Raw genomic sequence first — 19801 nt, forward strand, 5'->3', positions numbered from 1 at the left:
CACATGTGCTAACACCACATCTCAAATAACCTAACTTCAATCATCACATCTATTCTCACCCCAGCTCTACTACTCTGGCATCCTCCTTTCACATCCACCTGTCTTTTTACTTACTCCGCCTCTCCATCCTGTACACTTCCCTCTTCTACTAACCCTCATTGTTCTACCATTGAACTCTCCTGTCTACTGCCTTCTCTTCCTAACTCTTAGAGACCTACCATTGAACCAGGCAAGACATTCAGGTACTCTCACAGCCTACCTTAATATCATACCATCACTTATATCTGCAACAATATCCACCGACTTTGCTGATTCCTGCAACAGGACTCATATAGCCTATCACTCAGCTATTGCATCTCCTAAACATGGGAAAAGTTTAAGTACCTAGTCTCTAATTAATTTCTATATCTGCTTTGCACCCACTGCATGAAATGTCCTATATACATTTTGCTGCCTGAAAACTACTCATATGGAATGTTCTCATGTATAAACTCTGTACTGCTTGCATAATATCTTTGATTTGACAATGATTACTTATGTACTCTTTTTCCACCAATTGTATAAGCTGCCAATATGTACTAAATGTCTTTATTAATGTAAATTCTGTATTGTATGTGAAATATCTTATATGTAGGGCTTTTCTCCCCAGGACTCCACTGAAAATGGGCACTTCTGGTCCAGCTGGACCACCCCAGTAAACAAATGCAAATAAATAAATAAACAAATAAATAAATTGCACTTAACTCTGTTTCATAAAAGGGATGGCAATTCATGTAGTCTTATTTTGTGAGCTTACTAAATTAGTAGTACTGCTATTCTGAACAGTTTCTGATTTGGAAGCTTTCTACAGCAGTCTGTTACTGAGAGGATGATAGATACGCTTGCAAGTGTACAACTAAAACAAGCTGCATAAAGCAATCATAACAGAAAGGAGTAGGTCACATAAGAGGCTTGGGAGCTACAGCTAGGCAGTACATAAGATCGTTCAGGTTATGCTATGACAGAATTACTATGCAAAAATAACCATGTGAACAGCCAGAAAGCAATCCAAAGTAAATATATTACTGTGCACATTTTAAGAAATTGATAATATTGGCATAAACTTATGAATGATATTTGTATGTTCCTTTTTTTTTTTACTCTGAAAGCCTGAGAAAGTGCAAGTCAAAGGTAATGAGTGAAGAAACATATGAAGGAAGAGTTTTAGTGGCCCACAAGGCTGTGATTTGATGTCTGTTGTCATGCAAATATTACTAAGGGGCTGAACCTAGCCAAGTTAGAAATATAAAATTCTGGTTCCATGGGGTAATGGTTAGCACTCTGGACTTTGAATCCAGTGATCTGAGTTCAAATCTCAGTGGAACCTCTTGTGCTCTGAAATTCTGGCTCACTGAAAGAGGACAGATGGGAGGAGAAACTTGGTCAAGAACTGCAACTAACAAAACTGCTCTTTGTAAAAAGGCTTTTTATCTCAGTAATTTGTTGACACTTTTGCAAGATTTTTTTCAGAGAATGTATAGTACATTACTAGGAACAACATTTGTAAAACTCAGTGCAGACCAGTCAGTGACACATGATCTGCACACTCTTAAACTTGACAGTTTTCTTTTCAGGTTTTCCATGTTAAGTGAATGAAAGTTTAATCTGACAGCAAATGGTAGGACTACTTTTTCTCATAATCAGGGCGTATAACATCTTATATTTCTAGAATAACCAAAGCATAACTTGAGTGGTTGTGCATTAGTAACTTTGCTTTTTATACTATTTTCTATCGGTTTGGAAAAGTAGGGTTTGGCTCTGCTATGCCTCATATTTCTCACAGTATTAACACTTGAATCAATCAATTTTTGATCATAACCTCTTTCTAGTAAATCTACCTTAACTGTATCTAATTGTATTACAAAATCATTCTCCATAGCATTAAGCCTAGAGGCTCGATATACTTGATTTTGTGCTGCATTTTTAAAAATAAACTGGGGATGCAAGTTTGGTTATTCTAGAAATATAAGATGTTATACGAATATTATTAATAAACACTGGAACATTTTAACTTCAGATAGACAAGTAAGTAAACTGGTAGGTGCATTTCCAGAATTCACATTTAAGAATAAGAAGTCTTTAAAAAGACAACTATGTGGCCCTAGAGATTTTAGCATACAAGGCAGTAGTGTGGGAACTAAACCATGTACTAAATGTCAATTTTGTAAATACATAAATGTAGATAATAATTTTTTACATCCAGACTCAGGTGTGGTTTACAATTTTAAAGTTAGTGCTAGGTGTGATTCTTCTAGCTACTTGTAAAACCTGTAATAAATTTTATGTGGGGAAAATGGATAGGCTATTACGAGATAGAATTAGGGAGCATATATACCACATTAAAAAGGGGAGCTTATTTAATGCCTTAGCTAAGCATATTAAAGAGACGAGTATGCAACATTGTTTTGTTTTCAGAGTGATAGATAGATGTTTTGAAAATGTGAGGGGTGGTGATGTTAAGGTAAGAATGGAAAATTTGGAAACAAAATGGATAGTGAAATTAAGAGCAGATTATGGCCATGGCCTGAATGACCATGTGCCATTAAAGCCAGATTTAAAAAACAGGGTATTGCGTAGGTAGTCTACATAATTGTGATGTTTTTGAATCTATGTATTTTTTATATTTATATGTTTTTTATATTTTAGAATGTTTTATTTATATATGTATGTATTAAAAATGTTTTTATATGCATATGATAAATGGTTGAATATATGTCTTATATAGATATATTTTTCAAGGCTTCATATACATAAAAGATATATATACCTTTAAGAGTACTATTACGCAATTAAGTGATGATTAATATAAATGCAGGTATGTTTCAGTTGTTGGATACACCTGAAGAAGCCAGTTGGTGAAAGCACTTGTGTTACTTCTTAATAAAATTCTTGGAAGAGACCTGGAGCCTTACTTCTACTTCATTTACACAACTGAATTGATTTATTGTTTTTTTCTGAGGTACCTGTTTGCTGCTGTGGCTATTTTTTGTAAAGATAAAAAATATATATTTTTTCAACATTTGCCCATAGTGGTCCTTTATATATACTGCTTGGATTCCAGCAAAAAAGAAATTCAGACAACCTGAAAGAAAATCAATCACAGAAGGTGAAGGAAAAACACTGATGGGGAAGAATTTTGCAGCTGTTCAGTAAAAAGCAGTGTAAGCTCCAGCTTTGGTGCAAGACATGACTTCCAGTAACCTAGAGGAAAAAAATAAGTCAAATGTAGTCAGAGCTGATTGAAGTAAAAAAAGACACTGATGTAATACATCTGAAATAACAAAAGGCTGGAAAATGGAAGAAGCTTTAAACATATATACAGATAAAGTGATAAAACTGCAAAAATCAGAGGACAAAATGAAGAAAAGGCTTGCTGAGTATGAGACTGCTCAAGAAGAGATGCTTAAAAAAATAATAGAATTAGACGGCAGAACGCATACGGAAAAGCTGAGATTTTTAGGTGTACATGAGAAGCTGAAAGGAATACACTGCATGAATTTTATGAAAGCACAAATAAGCAAATGGACTCATATTCCACAGCAGGAGCTGTTAATTGAAAGGGCACAGTGTGTGTATGCTCCAAACCTGACCATGAAAAAGCAACCTAGACCTTTAATAGCAAAGATACAGTCCTACCAGCAGAAAGATTTGATTTTGTCAAAACTGTGGAAAAAAGGCAAAGTAGTGAAAGTGGAAGACAGTAGACTGTTTGTGGAAAACATTATTCACTATACACCATGCAGAACAGGAGTCCACTAATCAGGGGATGTCAATTAGCAGTTGTGAGATTCAAGCTGCAGTATCCAGCTATTTCCAAAGTATTCTTTCCTACAGGGTCAAAATCATTTTTGATGCAGGGCATGCTAAGAAGGAAATACAAAAGTTTTTTTCCACCAAAAAGTGAACTATCAAACAGATGGATATTCTGCTTCTTGTTCTTTTGGTAATACAGCCCATAGAGAGACTGTGCCAGTGAAACCTTTCCCAATGTTTCAAAGGAAAATGCTTGAGAGACAGAACAAAGCATAGAAGTTGACTAGAAAAACTGGGAGTACCTTGGAAATAAAGCAGAGACTGGGTTTGTTAGATGGAGATTAAAAATGAAAAAAATCGGCAGCTAAGAAATTGACAAATAAATTTGGGATTACAAAGCATTAATTATATTTGTGAGACATGACTGAATTAAGGCCTTTGGTTTGATCTAATAACAAATTTTAAGGAAAAGCAAATAAATAAAAAACAACACTGAACATAATAAAAAGTTTTCCTCTAGCAAATAAATGAGTGCTTATAGAGGCAATGGTGTATCTGGTTCTCCTGTCTCTATGGAGAGAATCTGATAAGGGGCAATAAAAACAGAATATTTGTTTTTCTATGGCTTTCTTTCAATAGCTAGGAGATCCCGTTTTCTAAAAGCATTCACATGTGTTTCAAATCTGGGAGAGGAATAAAGATGAGACACACCAGACAGCAATTAGTGGAAGTAGAAACACAGGCTGTACCATGGTTCTTAGAATTGATAACCTTGGTTACAGGTTAATCCAAGTCTATAAGTATGACTGTCAGTCTGGGACAACTGTTCCTATTAGGATGGTTAAAATTCAATATTTAAAGGTATACATAGTTTTGTGTGATAGTATTAAGTTAATAGGTTTAGGGGTGTTCTGGGGTCCTTTTTTTTTTTTTGCTTGAGGGTTTTCACCAAAATGAAAAGTTTTGTAAGATGTGACACAGGTTCAAATAGATATGACAAGAAACAACTGTATAAATGATCAGCCTGACGAACATTAAAGTATGCGTGTAACAAAAACTGGAAACAGACATTTTAAAAAAGCTGTTACACATAACAGGTGGGAATAATAACTTCTTAACATAATGGCAGCACTTTCTGTATTATCTTTAAATGTAAATGGTCTCATATATATATATATATATATATATATATATATATATATATATATATATATATATATTTATACAAATAAAGAAAGAGTAGTGAACCATATTAAATTATTTAGAGTGCAAACACCTACGCTACAGGAGACACATTTGGAAAGAACTGAGCATGTGAATTTGATAAAGAAAGGATTTCAGGATAGTTATTTAGTAGAATATTTCAGACAAAGGAAAAAGCACTATTATACCAATTGCAAGAAGAGCTCCAATAGTGATAGAAGAGAGAAAACAGATACTAATGGTAGATTTGTTGTACTAAGGGGCTACTGGCAAGGGAGGAGTATTACACTGGCATATATTTATATTCCACCTAAAACTGTTATAATGGAGCTTAAGAAAATTCTGGAAGAAATAATCAGCTTTCAGCAGGAAATATTATTTACAGGTGGGGACTGGAATTTGATTTGCAGCAGTGAGGATGTATCGGGGGGCCCACAGGGGAAAATATAACAAAAGAAAGTATATTTTTGAAGACATTTATTAAAATATTGGCATGGAAGATGTGAATTCAGTAGTAGGGGTTTAAAGTGAATTTACATATTATTCTCCAAGGTACAATTACTGGGCTAGGTTAGACAAAAAAGGAAGTTATGTACTTACCATACCATTCCATCTGTGTTGTCCATCTTTATTCTTCCTCAGCTGATGGATTCAGATCCATCCCCTCAGACCTGACTTTGCCAATGTAAAAGCTTGTGGTAACCTTGACCTCTCGAGCTACTCCCTTACCCAGAATGCACCAACGCCTATTACCTCAGATCTTGTTTGCAGACTATAGGAAAAGACTAGATACTTTACTCTTATGGAAAAAATCTTAAGCAGTATTACAGCAGAAAAGGGTAGCACAAAGCTATATCTGCAGCCCATGGAATGCAAAGGGAACACCCCCAAAAAACTCGCTCTATCCACTCGCTCTTCCAGAAAACACTGATTGGGGGTTGGCTGGTGGGGAGCTGAGGAAGAATAAAAATGGAAAACACAGATGGAACATTATGGTAAGCATATGACTACTTTATCTGGTGTTGTCAATTTTCATTCTGTCCAGAACTGAAGGGACAGAGGCCTCAGCTACTGAAATCCCAGGGTGGCCTCAAGGAAAGCTTTTCCTAAGCACCATTGAGCTAAATGATGCCCTACTTCTAGAAACTAAATCCAGTTTGTAATGAGAGATGAAGGTGTAAGATGAAGCAAAGTTGCAGCTACACAAATTTCATCCATGAAGGCTCTTGAATGAAAGGCTGAGAAAGCTGCTATTGATCTTGTAGAGTGAGCACACAATTGCTTAGTTAAAGGAAGTTCAACTTATCAAAAATGAAGGAAATGCAATTAGTAAGCCATTTGGCTATGGAAACTCTAGACACTGGCTTGCCCAATTTTCTTTCGGCAAAGGAAACAAATAACTGATCTGAATTTCTGAAGTCTTTTGTCCTGTGTAAATAGAAATGCAACTGCCTATGCATATTCATTGAATGCAACAAATACGCACCTTTGTTTGAATAATTTGGGAAGAAAACTGGCACATTGATGTACTGGTTAATGTTGGAATCTGATATCACTTTTGGCAAAAAGGATGCATTTGTTCACAAAGTAACTCTATGCTTATGAGAAATTAGGTATGGAGGTTTTACCGACATGGCCTGAATTTCTGAAATCCTTCTGTCGAGCTAATGGCCCCCAGAAACAGTCTTCTAAGACAGAAATTTTAGATCACTAGTATGTGCTGGTTCGAAGGGCAGAAGGACCAAATCTTGTAGTACTAATGTTAAGTCCCACGGAGCAGTAGGATCTTTAACAGGAATGGTGCTCAACGGAAGTGTTCTTCATAGAAAGGCCTTACAAAGCTTATGGGAAGCAAAGGAAGAGCCATCGAGACCAACATGGAAATTGGAAATCGCTGCTAAGTTGACCTTTGCTGTGTGTAGAACAGAGTATGTGTTGTAACTTTAAGCAGCATTTCCAAGTTTAGGCATGTGCATACAAATAGTGAGCAGATGCAGGCAGCAGTGCCATTTTGAGAGAACAGCCAGAGTGTTAACATGCATGAGTGTAGTAGTCAGTCTGTTTATAAGCTTATTTAAATTTATGTTACTTAGCCTCAATCATAATATGTTTGTGTATAATAAAGCTGCTTGAACCAAACTCCCAACTGTTCGTCTGTTTCATCCTGACTGGATGAGTGACATGATGTCAGAACTGGGATTGAGAGTGCAACTTCTTCAAGCCATGAGGTGCAGAATTGACGGTGAAGGTATGTTGAACAGGTTGGGTGATACAGTGCTCAAACAATTAAAAAAGGTCAGAAATGAACTTCAGGTAACCAAAACTTGCACAGATGATTTATTTTGCAAAGAAAACGATATGAAGCTTTATTAATGAAACGAGTAGCACAAAACATATTATTAATCAAACACAAGACACAAAACGCATTAGTAATTAAATAAAGTGTTCAAAACCACAACATTTGATAAAATTATCAGAAAAAATCATATAGGGTTCAGAATTACCTCCAGTTTGCATAACAAGCATGTTGAAGTAAAACAAGCAGAAGAAAAGTATAATGAGCATGATAAGAGGTTAAATGGGCATAACAAGTACAATAAAAGGACAAAATACACTTAGAAAAGCAAGAAGACTGCATGGTTTTAGTAAATTACAGTGTTTTGGCATAGGCTATTATTTTGCATTGACCGGAGCCATTCAAAGCATAACTAGAGTTGTTCAAAGTATCTCAGAGTGTGCAGAGTGTTTCCATTGTGCGTTTTATTGCAGTGCAATTATTTCAAAGAGTTTATTGTGTGAAAAGTACAATTATTTTGCAAAGTGCAGTCAAAGTACAGACATTTCAAAAAGTTTCTTGTGGCGTGTACATTTATTTGGAGAGTGCCATCACTTCAAAATGTTTCTTACACTATACAGAGTTATTTCAAAGTACAGCCATTTTGAAAGTTGCTCATGCTGTACACAGTTCATTGCAAAGTGCATTCATTTCGAAGTATTTCTCACTCCGAGCTTCTTGTGCTGCGTACAGTTTATTCACAAAGTACAATCATTTCAAAGAATTTCTTACACTAATAAAGGGTGGTTTTGCAAAGTGCAGTTATTTTACAGTGTTCTTGTGCTACAGACTTAATTAGCAATGTGCAGTCCAAAAAAGTCACAAAACCGCTGAAACAAAGATGCGGAAAGGATCCAAAAGCACACCAAGTTCAAAAGTTAACGTATTTTATTAATAACGTTTTCGCTTCTGTTTAACAGGAGCTTCATCAGACAAATAAAAACGGCGCCAAAGGCACTTTTTAAATAGTTACCAGGTAATGCAGTATGATGTCATTTCCTTTAAAGCCAAGGTTTTAACCACCACACCTGTTTAACAAGACATTGTCAATTTTCTAGCCAAAAGGATGTCCCAAATCACATAAAGTTATTTATGTATGTAAACCAAATAGTAAAAGATTTTTTCGAATAAAGTACACAATCGTAACTATAAACCATTAAGGCTATATATTCATACAATCATTAAAATAAACATAGTTAAAAGTTTTTTTAAACAGGTCCAAACAAGTACTCAAAAAGGAGGTGACACGAGTATAGTGTCTACAATTATTTTGATACTAAAATGTTAATGTCAACTAATTCAAAGCATATTTCTAAAAAACTCATAAAAAAAGCAGTTAAGAAGTATAACACACATCAATGTTCCATTTTCCAGAAGGGAACGTACAATAAATGACCTTTATAAGGTCAATGTTATGTGAAAGGAACATATCAAGACAAGGCATCAAAAATTCAAGACCTAAGATAACTTTTGTACTTTAAGATGACAGAGATATTACAAGCTTCATTTAAACCTGGGGGAGAAAATGCATTTAATAAAAGTTGCCATTCAAGCTCTTTTATTTCCAATAAGATGGGTTGGGGGCCCCCTCTTATACCCAGTTTTACCAGGTCGATACCCATAAAACAAAAGCTGTGCCCAGGATTTTCAAAGATGTGTTTGGAAAGAGCGTTATCCAATTTTTTGTTTTTTATGGCATAATTATGTTGGTAAACTCGGTCCCGTAATCTCCGGTCCGTTTTACCAACATAAAATGCAGGGCAACAGTTACAGAATGCTGTATAGACTACAGACCTGGTATCACAGCAAATCCTGTGGTTTATGGTAATTTTTCCCCTTTTATGGTAAAGGAATTCCCTACTTTTAATAATCTACACCAATTACAGCTTCCACAAGTGATTGTCCCAGTTTGTCTAGATCGAGTACTTAAGGAGTCACTCGTTTGTAGGAGGTCTTTTAAATTTTTACCCCTCTTAAAAACAAAAAGGGGGTAAGACCCCAAAACCTCAAGCAAGTGTGCATTATTTAAAATAAACTGCCAGTTCTTATTAATAATCGAACACATAGTGTTGGCATGTTTATTGTATGTAATAATAAAGCTGGACTTAAAGTCACCAGTTTGATTAAATTTATAATGCACTGACCTACTAAGTTCACATGAAGAGGCTCCACATTCAAACCTGTGATTAGGTGTTTCTAGCATATCAGTCACCTCCACTGTATTCTGTTTTGTAACATGAAGAAGTGGTTGATAGAACCCTGAAGCCCTTTTTAAAGAAACTTCTTTAATTAAGCTGTCTAACAGTTCACTCGGGTATCCCCTATTCAGAAACATATTCCTAAGAGTGAAACACTCATCTTCAAAGGCCACTAAAGTATTACACATACGTGTGGCTCTAACTAGTTGGCCCTTGACAATTGATCTTTTTTGTTTCCAAGGGCGGTTACTATCAAAATGCAAAAAAGCATTACAATAAGTGTGTTTCCTGAAAATGCTTGAAAGAATACAGGTATTATGAAGATCTTTAACAAGTTTGACGTCCAAGTAGTCGATCTCACTGGTAGAGAATTTGTGTGTAAATTTTAAAAAACTACAAGACTCATTCATGTTTTGAATCAAGCTAGTAACAGTGTCAGAGTTACCTTGGGTAAGGACAAACACATCATCTAGGAAGCGTGTGTAGAATTTGGTGGCATTTTTAAATTGAGGGTTCACAAAAAGGACAGTCTTTTCCCAATAAGCAACCACAAGGTTTGCGACACTACCTCCACAGGGGGAACCCATGGCGATTCCCCTCTTCTGTAAGTAGTGGCAGTTGTTAAAGATGAAAAAATTGGACGATAAAATGATGTCCAAGAGAAGAGTGACCACCTCAATTTCATCTTTCGGAGCTTGTAAGTCCACTAGCATGAGTTCTACCCATTCCATTGCTTCTTGGTGTGGGATGGAGGTATATAAGTCCACCACATCGATGGTTAAGAAGTTATTGGATGGGTTAAACGGAATATCGTTGATGGCTTTTAAGAAGGACCAAGAATCTTTGCAAACTTGCGGGAGTAACATAAGATATTTACCTAAAATGTGATCAACGACTTTTGCACAAGGGTGGGTGATGGAGCATCTCCCATCGACAAGGGCTCGCATGGGTGGATCCACTAAATTCTTATGAATTTTAGGGATCCCAAACATGACTGGAACTCTAGGGAAAGAGATGTTGATGAAGTTAAAAGTGTCAATATTAATTCTCCCTTCGATAAACAAGTCCCTAAAGTACCCTTTGATCTTGTTGTATTGGCCTGATGTTTCATTCAAAGATGAAACTTCATAGGCAGGGGAGTTTAATACCTTAGACATTCTAACGATGTAATCATCTTTATCGAAGATGACTAGGCCCCCACCCTTGTCAGGTTTCATAACCCTGATAGGTAGATTACGTAGATTTTTCAAACTTAATCTTTGATCAGGTGAAATGTTACTTTGGTTGTTGAACCATTTAATGTTGTCAAACAGTTGCCTAAAGTCAAGTTCACAAACGTACTCAAAGGTATGTAAGATGGGGTGGAGGGGAGGGTTAAAGGCACTTAGCAGTTTAAAGGGAGCTTTATCTGTGTTAGGAACCCCATTGAACAACACTTTAAGGTTAAGGTTGCGTACAAAACATTTAAATTCAATTAAAAATTTTGATAAGCAAACTTTCTGGTCAGGAACAAAAGACAAACCAAAAGCTAATAGTTCAATAAGTTCTTGTTCAATTTCCACATCGGAAAAATTATACACAGTAAAGTCTCCTTTGTTGTTCGTCAAAATGGTAGGTTTGCCAGAGGGGGTTGAAGAAGACCCAGAATTACTTTCTACTTCAATCTGTTCTAGTTGTTTTTCCTCTGGTAATTCTTGCGCCCTAAAAAAGACTTTGTTTGGTTGTTGTAATTAGGGTGGTGACCATGATTGTTAAGATTGGCCTTGATTCTATTACTCCTCCTAGGTTGATGGTAAGATGTACCCTCATCTCCATCCTCATGGTCAAATTCCTGTTCCTCTAAAATAGTAGTAGAAGAAATGCCACCACCATCGTTTTTACTCATGTTATGTGTTTCAGGCATGTTAATAGGTCTATTAGCCTTCTTGGTCAAATGTGGATAGGCAAGCTCGTTGGCGTAGGCTTGCCTGTCTCTCGTTAATTTCTTATTTTTGTTTGTTTTTAATTTGACCAACAAAGCATCAATGCTTTCAAAAATCCGATGGTAGTCATACTTGTACCGTAAAAAGTTAGTGTCAAGTTTAATTTTTTCATTAAGAACACTTGTTTCAGACAATAAACAATCAATATGCTTCAAATAATGGTTCACCATTAATTCAAGCAGTTCCAACCCCTGTTTGTTAAACAGGCTGGAAAGGTCGCTCATAAAAGAAGGATCATAAAATAATCCAGTAGGGGTAAAAGAGCTTGTCAATCCTTTAGGTATTATCTTTTCTTTCATGCACTGCTTGAAGTAAGAAACTTCAAGCTGAAGTTTTTTTATTTTTAACATTTTAGTATCTAAAAGTTTTAAGTAACTTGAAATACAATCATCCGAATTACCTGTAGGGTAAAGTCCTGTAGCCGGTGAGCCAGATGAAACGGGTGGTCCGAAATCGAATGCTTCGGTATTCTCAACCCATTCCCCAAAGGTAGGCACACCAATAAGCCCTGAAGTACTATTCCCGTTGATCACGTTAGTGTTTCCACTGTTTACCGCCATGTTGTTAGAAACAGGTTGGGTACCAGCCGCTTGGTACAGATGAATGTGAACATCTTGTCATGTTAAAGGAATTAACCTGGTCGCGCCAGTAGTTTCCCCTGAATGGGACCTCGCGTTGGTGGCCATCGTCCGTTGCGGTTGCCCTGGTGGTAGAGAGCATGATGAGCTGGTTTCCAACCTCTCGCTGTTGTTACCAAGTGAGTTAGGTGTAGTGGTGTGTGCAGCTAACGCTGCGTTGGACTCTATCCTGTCCAACCGGGAGTTAAGACAGTCCAAGCGTTGTGTAAGTAACGCCATCAAAGTTCCAAAGTTGTTTGGGTCTCCGGTGGTAGATACATCATTGCCGGTAACATTTCCTGACCCAAAAAGAATCGGAGTGCTTGGACTCGACATTCCGTACAAAACAAACAAGTGAAGTCCAAAAAAGTCACAAAACCGCTGAAACAAAGATGCGGAAAGGATCCAAAAGCACACCAAGTTCAAAAGTTAAAGTATTTTATTAATAACGTTTTCGCTTCTGTTTAACAGGAGCTTCATCAGACAAATAAAAACGGCGCCAAAGGCACTTTTTAAATAGTTACCAGGTAATGCAGTATGATGTCATTTCCTTTAAAGCCAAGGTTTTAACCACCACACCTGTTTAACAAGACATCGTCAATTTTCTAGCCAAAAGGATGCCCCAAATCACATAAAGTTATTTATGTATGTAAACCAAATAGTAAAAGATTTTTTCGAATAAAGTACACAATCGTAACTATAAACCATTAAGGCTATATATTCATACAATCATTAAAATAAACATAGTTAAAAGTTTTTTTAAACAGGTCCAAACAAGTACTCAAAAAGGAGGTGACACGAGTATAGTGTCTACAATTATTTTGATACTAAAATGTTAATGTCAACTAATTCAAAGCATATTTCTAAAAAACTCATAAAAAGCAGTTAAGAAGTATAACACACATCAATGTTCCATTTTCCAGAAGGGAACGTACAATAAATGACCTTTATAAGGTCAATGTTATGTGAAAGGAACATATCAAGACAAGGCATCAAAAATTCAAGACCTAAGATAACTTTTGTACTTTAAGATGACAGAGATATTACAAGCTTCATTTAAACCTGGGGGAGAAAATGCATTTAATAAAAGTTGCCATTCAAGCTCTTTTATTTCCAATAAGATGGGTTGGGGCCCCTCTTATACCCAGTTTTACCAGGTCGATACCCATAAAACAAAAGCTGTGCCCAGGATTTTCAAAGATGTGTTTGGAAAGAGCGTTATCCAATTTTTTGTTTTTTATGGCATAATTATGTTGGTAAACTCGGTCCCGTAATCTCCGGTCCGTTTTACCAACATAAAATGCAGGGCAACAGTTACAGAATGCTGTATAGACTACAGACCTGGTATCACAGCAAATCCTGTGGTTTATGGTAAATTTTTCCCCTTTTATGGTAAAGGAATTCCCTACTTTTAATAATCTACACCAATTACAGCTTCCACAAGTGATTGTCCCAGTTTGTCTAGATCGAGTACTTAAGGAGTCACTCGTTTGTAGGAGGTCTTTTAAATTTTTACCCCTCTTAAAAACAAAAAGGGGGTAAGACCCCAAAACCTCAAGCAAGTGTGCATTATTTAAAATAAACTGCCAGTTCTTATTAATAATCAAACACATAGTGTTGGCATGTTTATTGTATGTAATAATAAAGCTGGACTTAAAGTCACCAGTTTGATTAAATTTATAATGCACAGACCTACTAAGTTCACATGAAGAGGCTCCACATTCAAACCTGTGATTAGGTGTTTCTAGCATATCAGTCACCTCCACTGTATTCTGTTTTGTAACATGAAGAAGTGGTTGATAGAACCCTGAAGCCCTTTTTAAAGAAACTTCTTTAATTAAGCTGTCTAACAGTTCACTCGGGTATCCCCTATTCAGAAAGATATTCCTAAGAGTGAAACACTCATCTTCAAAGGCCACTAAAGTATTACACATACGTGTGGCTCTAACTAGTTGGCCCTTGACAATTGATCTTTTTTGTTTCCAAGGGTGGTTACTATCAAAATGCAAAAAAGCATTACAATAAGTGTGTTTCCTGAAAATGCTTGAAAGAATACAGGTATTATGAAGATCTTTAACAAGTTTGACGTCCAAGTAGTCGATCTCACTGGTAGAGAATTTGTGTGTAAATTTTAAAAAACTACAAGACTCATTCATGTTTTGAATCAAGCTAGTAACAGTGTCAGAGTTACCTTGGGTAAGGACAAACACATCATCTAGGAAGCGTGTGTAGAATTTGGTGGCATAATTAGCAATGTGCAATTATTTCAAAGAGACTGCTGTGCTTGCTATTAGGCATAATTACAAGTTCTGACATAAATCTTCTGGCATATATGTGTGTGTATGTTTGTACATGATTTCAAGCACCTTCACTACTGTCTGTGTTGATATGGCAGAGGCATTTTGCAGACCCAATCCAGTTGTGTTTGATCATAATATTGCTGAGAATTGGAGAGTATTTGAGCAGGAATACGACATTTTCATTAAGGCAGCTTTTTTTGACAAAGATACATGAACGAGGGCATTAATTTTGCTTAACCTAGCGGGGTCAGAAGCCATTTAAAGAGAGCATTCATTTGTGTAGCACTACCAGTATATGCAGGAGCAAGGGAAAACCACCATATTGTCATAGCAGCTGAATCAAGAGAGGACCCTGAGTGCTTGAAACATAAATTTAGAGAAATGTGCAACCCCCCAGACAAATGTTACACTAGAGAGGCACCTATTTTATACAAGAGACCAAAAACCAGGAGAAACTTTTGCAGCTTATATCATTCACTTGAGAAACAAAGCTAAAACATGTAGATTTGATGACTTGAAAGATGAGTTGATAAAGGACATGCTTGTGTGTGGTGTTAATAATGCTGCAGTGAGAAAGATTTTGCTTTGTGACAGTGATTTAACATTGAGCAAAGCTATAGAGATTTGTCACAGAAAGACATACAAGTATGCTTGCAAGTGATAAGAGCATAGTTTCAGCAGCCTCTAGAGCAATTGTAGACAGCATGCAGCACATGACTAGCAGAAACAGGCCTAAACATACGGGAGCTGCAGCCAGGGTTGCCAGACGTCCCTATTTGGGCGGGACTGTCCCGAGATCAGCAGCCTGATCCCGAGTCCCACCCTGCCTGTTTAAATCCCGGCCAGCCTCCGCTTTGTTTGTGTTTTTTTTTTTTTTTTTTGATTGTCTCGTATACCTGGCATACGGGCCAATCAAAAATTGCTAAACATGGAGCTTCTTGTGTTCCGCATTAAACACGAGAAGCTCCGTGTTTAGCAATTTTTGATTGGCCCATATCTGTATCTGAGCCAATCAAAAATCGCTAAACACGGAGCAACTTGTTTTGAATGCGGAACTGCAATGCATTAAACACGAGAAGCTCCGTGTGTAGTGCAGAGCTGCCGTGAGAGACCTTCTTTTTTTTTTTTTTTGTCCCTACCTGGGGGGCTGGAAATCTGGCAACCCTGGCTGCAGCCCCTACAGGTTTTCCTGGGAGGACTCATAACTTTCCAGCAAGTTCTAAGACTACCTCAGCAAAACAGAGATGAGTCAGCAAAACCCATGTCAAGTCTTATTGTTAACTGTTGCAACTCTGATGTCAATCATGTGTCTAAAAAGAAAAGTGCTTAGCATTTGGTCAGTAATGTCACAAGTGTAAAAAATGGAACCCCTTTCAAAAGTTTTGAAAATAAAGCAAGCCTCATTCAGTTATTAAGAGAGGCCAATCAAAAAAGCAAGTTAATTATGTAGAAAGCTGCAACCCTACTTTCTATGTAGATGGTGTATCAGTGGTCGGTGAAAAGGTTAATGCAGTGGATTTGTTGGCAAGGAACAAAGCGTTTTTTACTATCCTGATCAATGGTAAACCCGCAGAGTTCAAAGTAGATACTGGTTCAAAGTGTAATGTTATGTCAGCAGAAACATTTGCTAGAGTGAGAGCTGGTGAACAACTTAATTTGGTTAATTGTGTGAATCTTGTTGCTTATGGATGTGAAGAGATTCATACTGAAGGCTCTGTAGTGCTTTCATGTTATTCCACTGGGAACAGTTACAGCTTGCAATTCTATATAGTTAGAAGATCTTTGCAGTCATTATTAGGTCTCAGAGACAGTTTAAGAATGAAACTACTTTCTTTTACCAAAGAAGTCCATTGTGTAAGCACATGTCCCAGTTGCAGCTTTACTGATGCTATTTTCTCAAAGTATGCTGATGTTTTCAATGACAAGCTAGGCAAACATCCAGTTGTGTACACCATGAAAGTAGACCTAGAGGTCAGTGCAGTGGTAAGACCAGTAAAAAAAGTTCCGATAGCTATGCAGGATAAAGTCAAGGTCCAGTTAGATAAGATGGTGCAGCAAGGTGTGATCTGTCCAGTCACAGAACCAACAGAGTGGGTATCTTCCATGGTAGTTGCTCATAAGAAAAGCTCAGATGAAATCAGAATATGCACTGACCCAAGACACTTGAATAAAACATTAGAGACCTCATCATCCTATGTGTAAAGTCAAGGAGGTTGACGCCCTCATGCCAAATGCCACTATTTTTTTTTGTCTTCGATGCAAAAGGTTCATTTTGGCAAGTGATGCTTGATCGCAAATCTTCACTACTGACTACATTCAGTACTCCGTTTGGTAGATAGAGATTTCTCAGAATGGCTTTTGGAATAAGTTCTGCCAGTGAAGTCTTTCACCGTACAATGGAGCTAATTTTTTTGGGTTATCCGTGTGCTATAATAGTGGATGGTTTACTGGTTGGAGGAAACTGAGAAGCAGAGCATGACAGAAACCTCAGGAAAGTTCTGGAAAAAGCACATGAAGTAAATTTAAACCTCAATCCTCTGAAATGTAAATTTAGGCTTCCAGAAGTAACTTATGTAGGTCATTTACTCACCAGTACAGGCTTATGATCAGACCCTTTCAAACAAGCAGACATTCTTGAGATGCCAGTTCCAGGCAATGTCCAAGCTCTGCAGCATTTCTTTGGTATGGTCAACTATTTGGGCAAATTTATTCCTAACTTTAGTGAGATATCAGCACCTTTAAGAGAGCTGACATGCAAAAATGTTGCCTAGTCATGGCTGGAACAACACCAGAGAGCATTTGATAACCTCAAACAGCAAGTTGCCAACCACCTACATTGAGATACTATGATGTCCACAAACCAGTTGTTCTTTCCTGTGATGCTTCAAAGTTCAGTCTTGGTGCAGTTATTCTTCAAGAGGGTAGACCAGTTACCTATGCATCTAGAACTCTTACCCAAACGGAAATGCAGTACGCTCAAATTGAGGAGGAACTTTTGGCTATTGTGTTGGGATGTTCGAAGTTCCATGATTATATCTATCGCCGAGCTATCCAGATCGTGACTGCATCAACCTCTAGTCACTATTTTAAAGAAGCCTATGCATACAGCTCCAGCAAAACTGCAAAGAATGATGCTCAGATTACACAAATATAACTTCAAAATGGTCTATATGAAAGACAGACTTTTTTATCTGGCTGATACCTTATCCAGATCATCCAGAAATACCACAGAACAGCTTCATGTAGAGAGTTTTGACTTTGATGTCATGAAAGTGTGTTATTTTTCTACCACAAGACTTGATGAGCTGAAAGATCATACAAAGACTGATCCAGTTTTGTGGAAGCTCAACCACTTCATCAATGTTGGATGGCCGTCAAAGCAATTGTGTGTACCGCCAGAAGTACAACCTTATTTTCCTTACAGAGATGAGGTGCTGATTGAAGATGGTATAATTTTCAAAGGTCCTAAAGTTATTGTTCCTACTTCCTTCCATCATGAATACATTCAGATGTTGCATCATGGCCACCCAGGTCTTGAAGCTACAAAAAGAAGGGCGAGAGGACTAGTATTTTGGCCTTCTCTGTCAAAAAAACAAAAGATGTAGAGCCAGCATACAGTGACCTGAAAAATAAGTTTATTGTAAATTTATAATGAAATGCAGAACAGCAAAACAGACCGATTTCGGCCGGACAATATCACAGCCTTCTTCTGTCAAAAGACATTGATAAAGTGCTTTCATCCTGTTCAGTATGCAATCGTACTAAACCGCACTTGCAAAAAAAGGCACTTCTGCTAAGCCAGATTCCTGAACTACCTTGGTCAACAGTAGCCACTGACATATTTGAGTGGAACAATCAGCATTACTTAGTGTTAGTAACGTCTTATTTGAACTGGTCTGAGATCGATTTGCTACCTAACCTAACATCCAGTACTGATATTACTAAGCTGAAACATAATTTCTCAGTCCATGGTAGTCCAGACAAAGTTATTTCTGACAACGGTACCCAGTTTACCAGTCAACTATTTCAGAAATTTGCAAAAGAGTGGTACTATCCATGTTACTGGCAGTCCTGAATACCCACAGCCAAACAGCCTGGCTGAACGTGCAGTACACAGCACAAAGCAATTGCTAGAGAGGTCAAAGTGTGAACAATACCAATATCTTCTTGAATTTACTTAATCTCAGAAATATATCCCATGACAACCCACTTGACTCACCTGCTCAGAGACTTCTATCTAAGCAAACCAGAACAACCTTGCCTATCAGTTCTAGTTTGTTGGTGCCTAATGCCAAAAACAGTAGAGCATTCAAAGCCCAACTTTTTAAGAAGTGTTCTTTTCAGAAGTCCAACTGTGATAAAATGAGCAGATTTCTTTATCCGTTGAAAGAAGGAGAGATAGTCAGGATGCAAACGGCGAAAGGCTTTGATGGAATTGGTCAAGTGAAAGCTATATGTTATCAAGCTGAGATCCTAATTAGTGGAATCTGAGGGTATAGAATACAGGAGAAACTACAGGCATCTTCTTCTGGTGTCTGAATCGATATTGCAGCATTGTACCTGTGATACAGATTCTAGATCTCAGAGCAGCCCAGAGAATGTTCATATTGAGGAACATGTCTCAGTACTTATTCCCATTCCTGATGATGTCCCAGATGTCCCTAAAGTCGAACATTCCTCAAGGACATCCACATTGCTAGATCAATTCTGATTTTTATGTTACATGATCAGATCATATTTCTAGACCTAGTGTAAAATACACAGCAACCTGGACATGACTGTTTTATATGTGTGTAGTTTTATACAACTGCATGTCAAAGAATCATTTCTGTATATCTGCACGTCAGTGAATACTGTTATTCAATGTATGAGCTATTTCTCAAAGAGGGAAGAACAGAGCATGTGTTGTAACTTTAAGAAGCATTTCCAAGTGTAGGCACATGCATATAAATAGTGAGCACATGCAGGCAACAATGCCATTTTGAGAGAACAGCCAGAGTGTTAACATGCATGAGTGTAGCAGTCAGTCCGTTTATAAGTTTAAATTTACATTATTTAGCCTCAGTCATAATGTTTCTATATAATAAAGCTGCTTGAACTGAACCCACAACTGTTCGTCTGTTGTATCCTGACCAGATGAGTGACACTGTGGAAGAACTGGCCGCTAGATTAAAAAGCAATGACAGGAAATCTAGAATAGTGTGAAATGGAGCAGAAAAGGGTTCCGCATTATTTTGAAGTGCCCAGTGTACAAATCTTTGACATTTGCTAGCATAAACTTTCCTTGTAGCTGGTTTGAGTGAAGATAATGGAATTCGACGGACAGGGGAATAGAGCGTAGACTGTCTGGCTATTACTGTAAATGGAGAAACCA

General features: G+C 37.2%; 1 protein-coding gene and 1 non-coding gene across 8 annotated transcripts in view; one reads left to right on the forward strand and one right to left on the reverse strand.

Annotated features, from left to right (window-relative positions):
- The window catches only part of LOC122794113 (interleukin-15-like), a 1779266-nt gene that overhangs the window by 1147524 nt on the left and 611941 nt on the right, over positions 1 to 19801 (reverse strand). The window lies entirely within an intron of this gene.
- TRNAQ-UUG lies at positions 1295 to 1366 on the forward strand. The gene has a single exon. It is a non-coding gene; the product is annotated as a tRNA-Gln (tRNA).

This window comes from Protopterus annectens, chromosome 2.part1 (assembly GCF_019279795.1).
Source record: "Protopterus annectens isolate FY-2018-M chromosome 2.part1, PAN1.0, whole genome shotgun sequence".
NCBI lineage: Eukaryota > Metazoa > Chordata > Ceratodontiformes > Protopteridae > Protopterus > Protopterus annectens.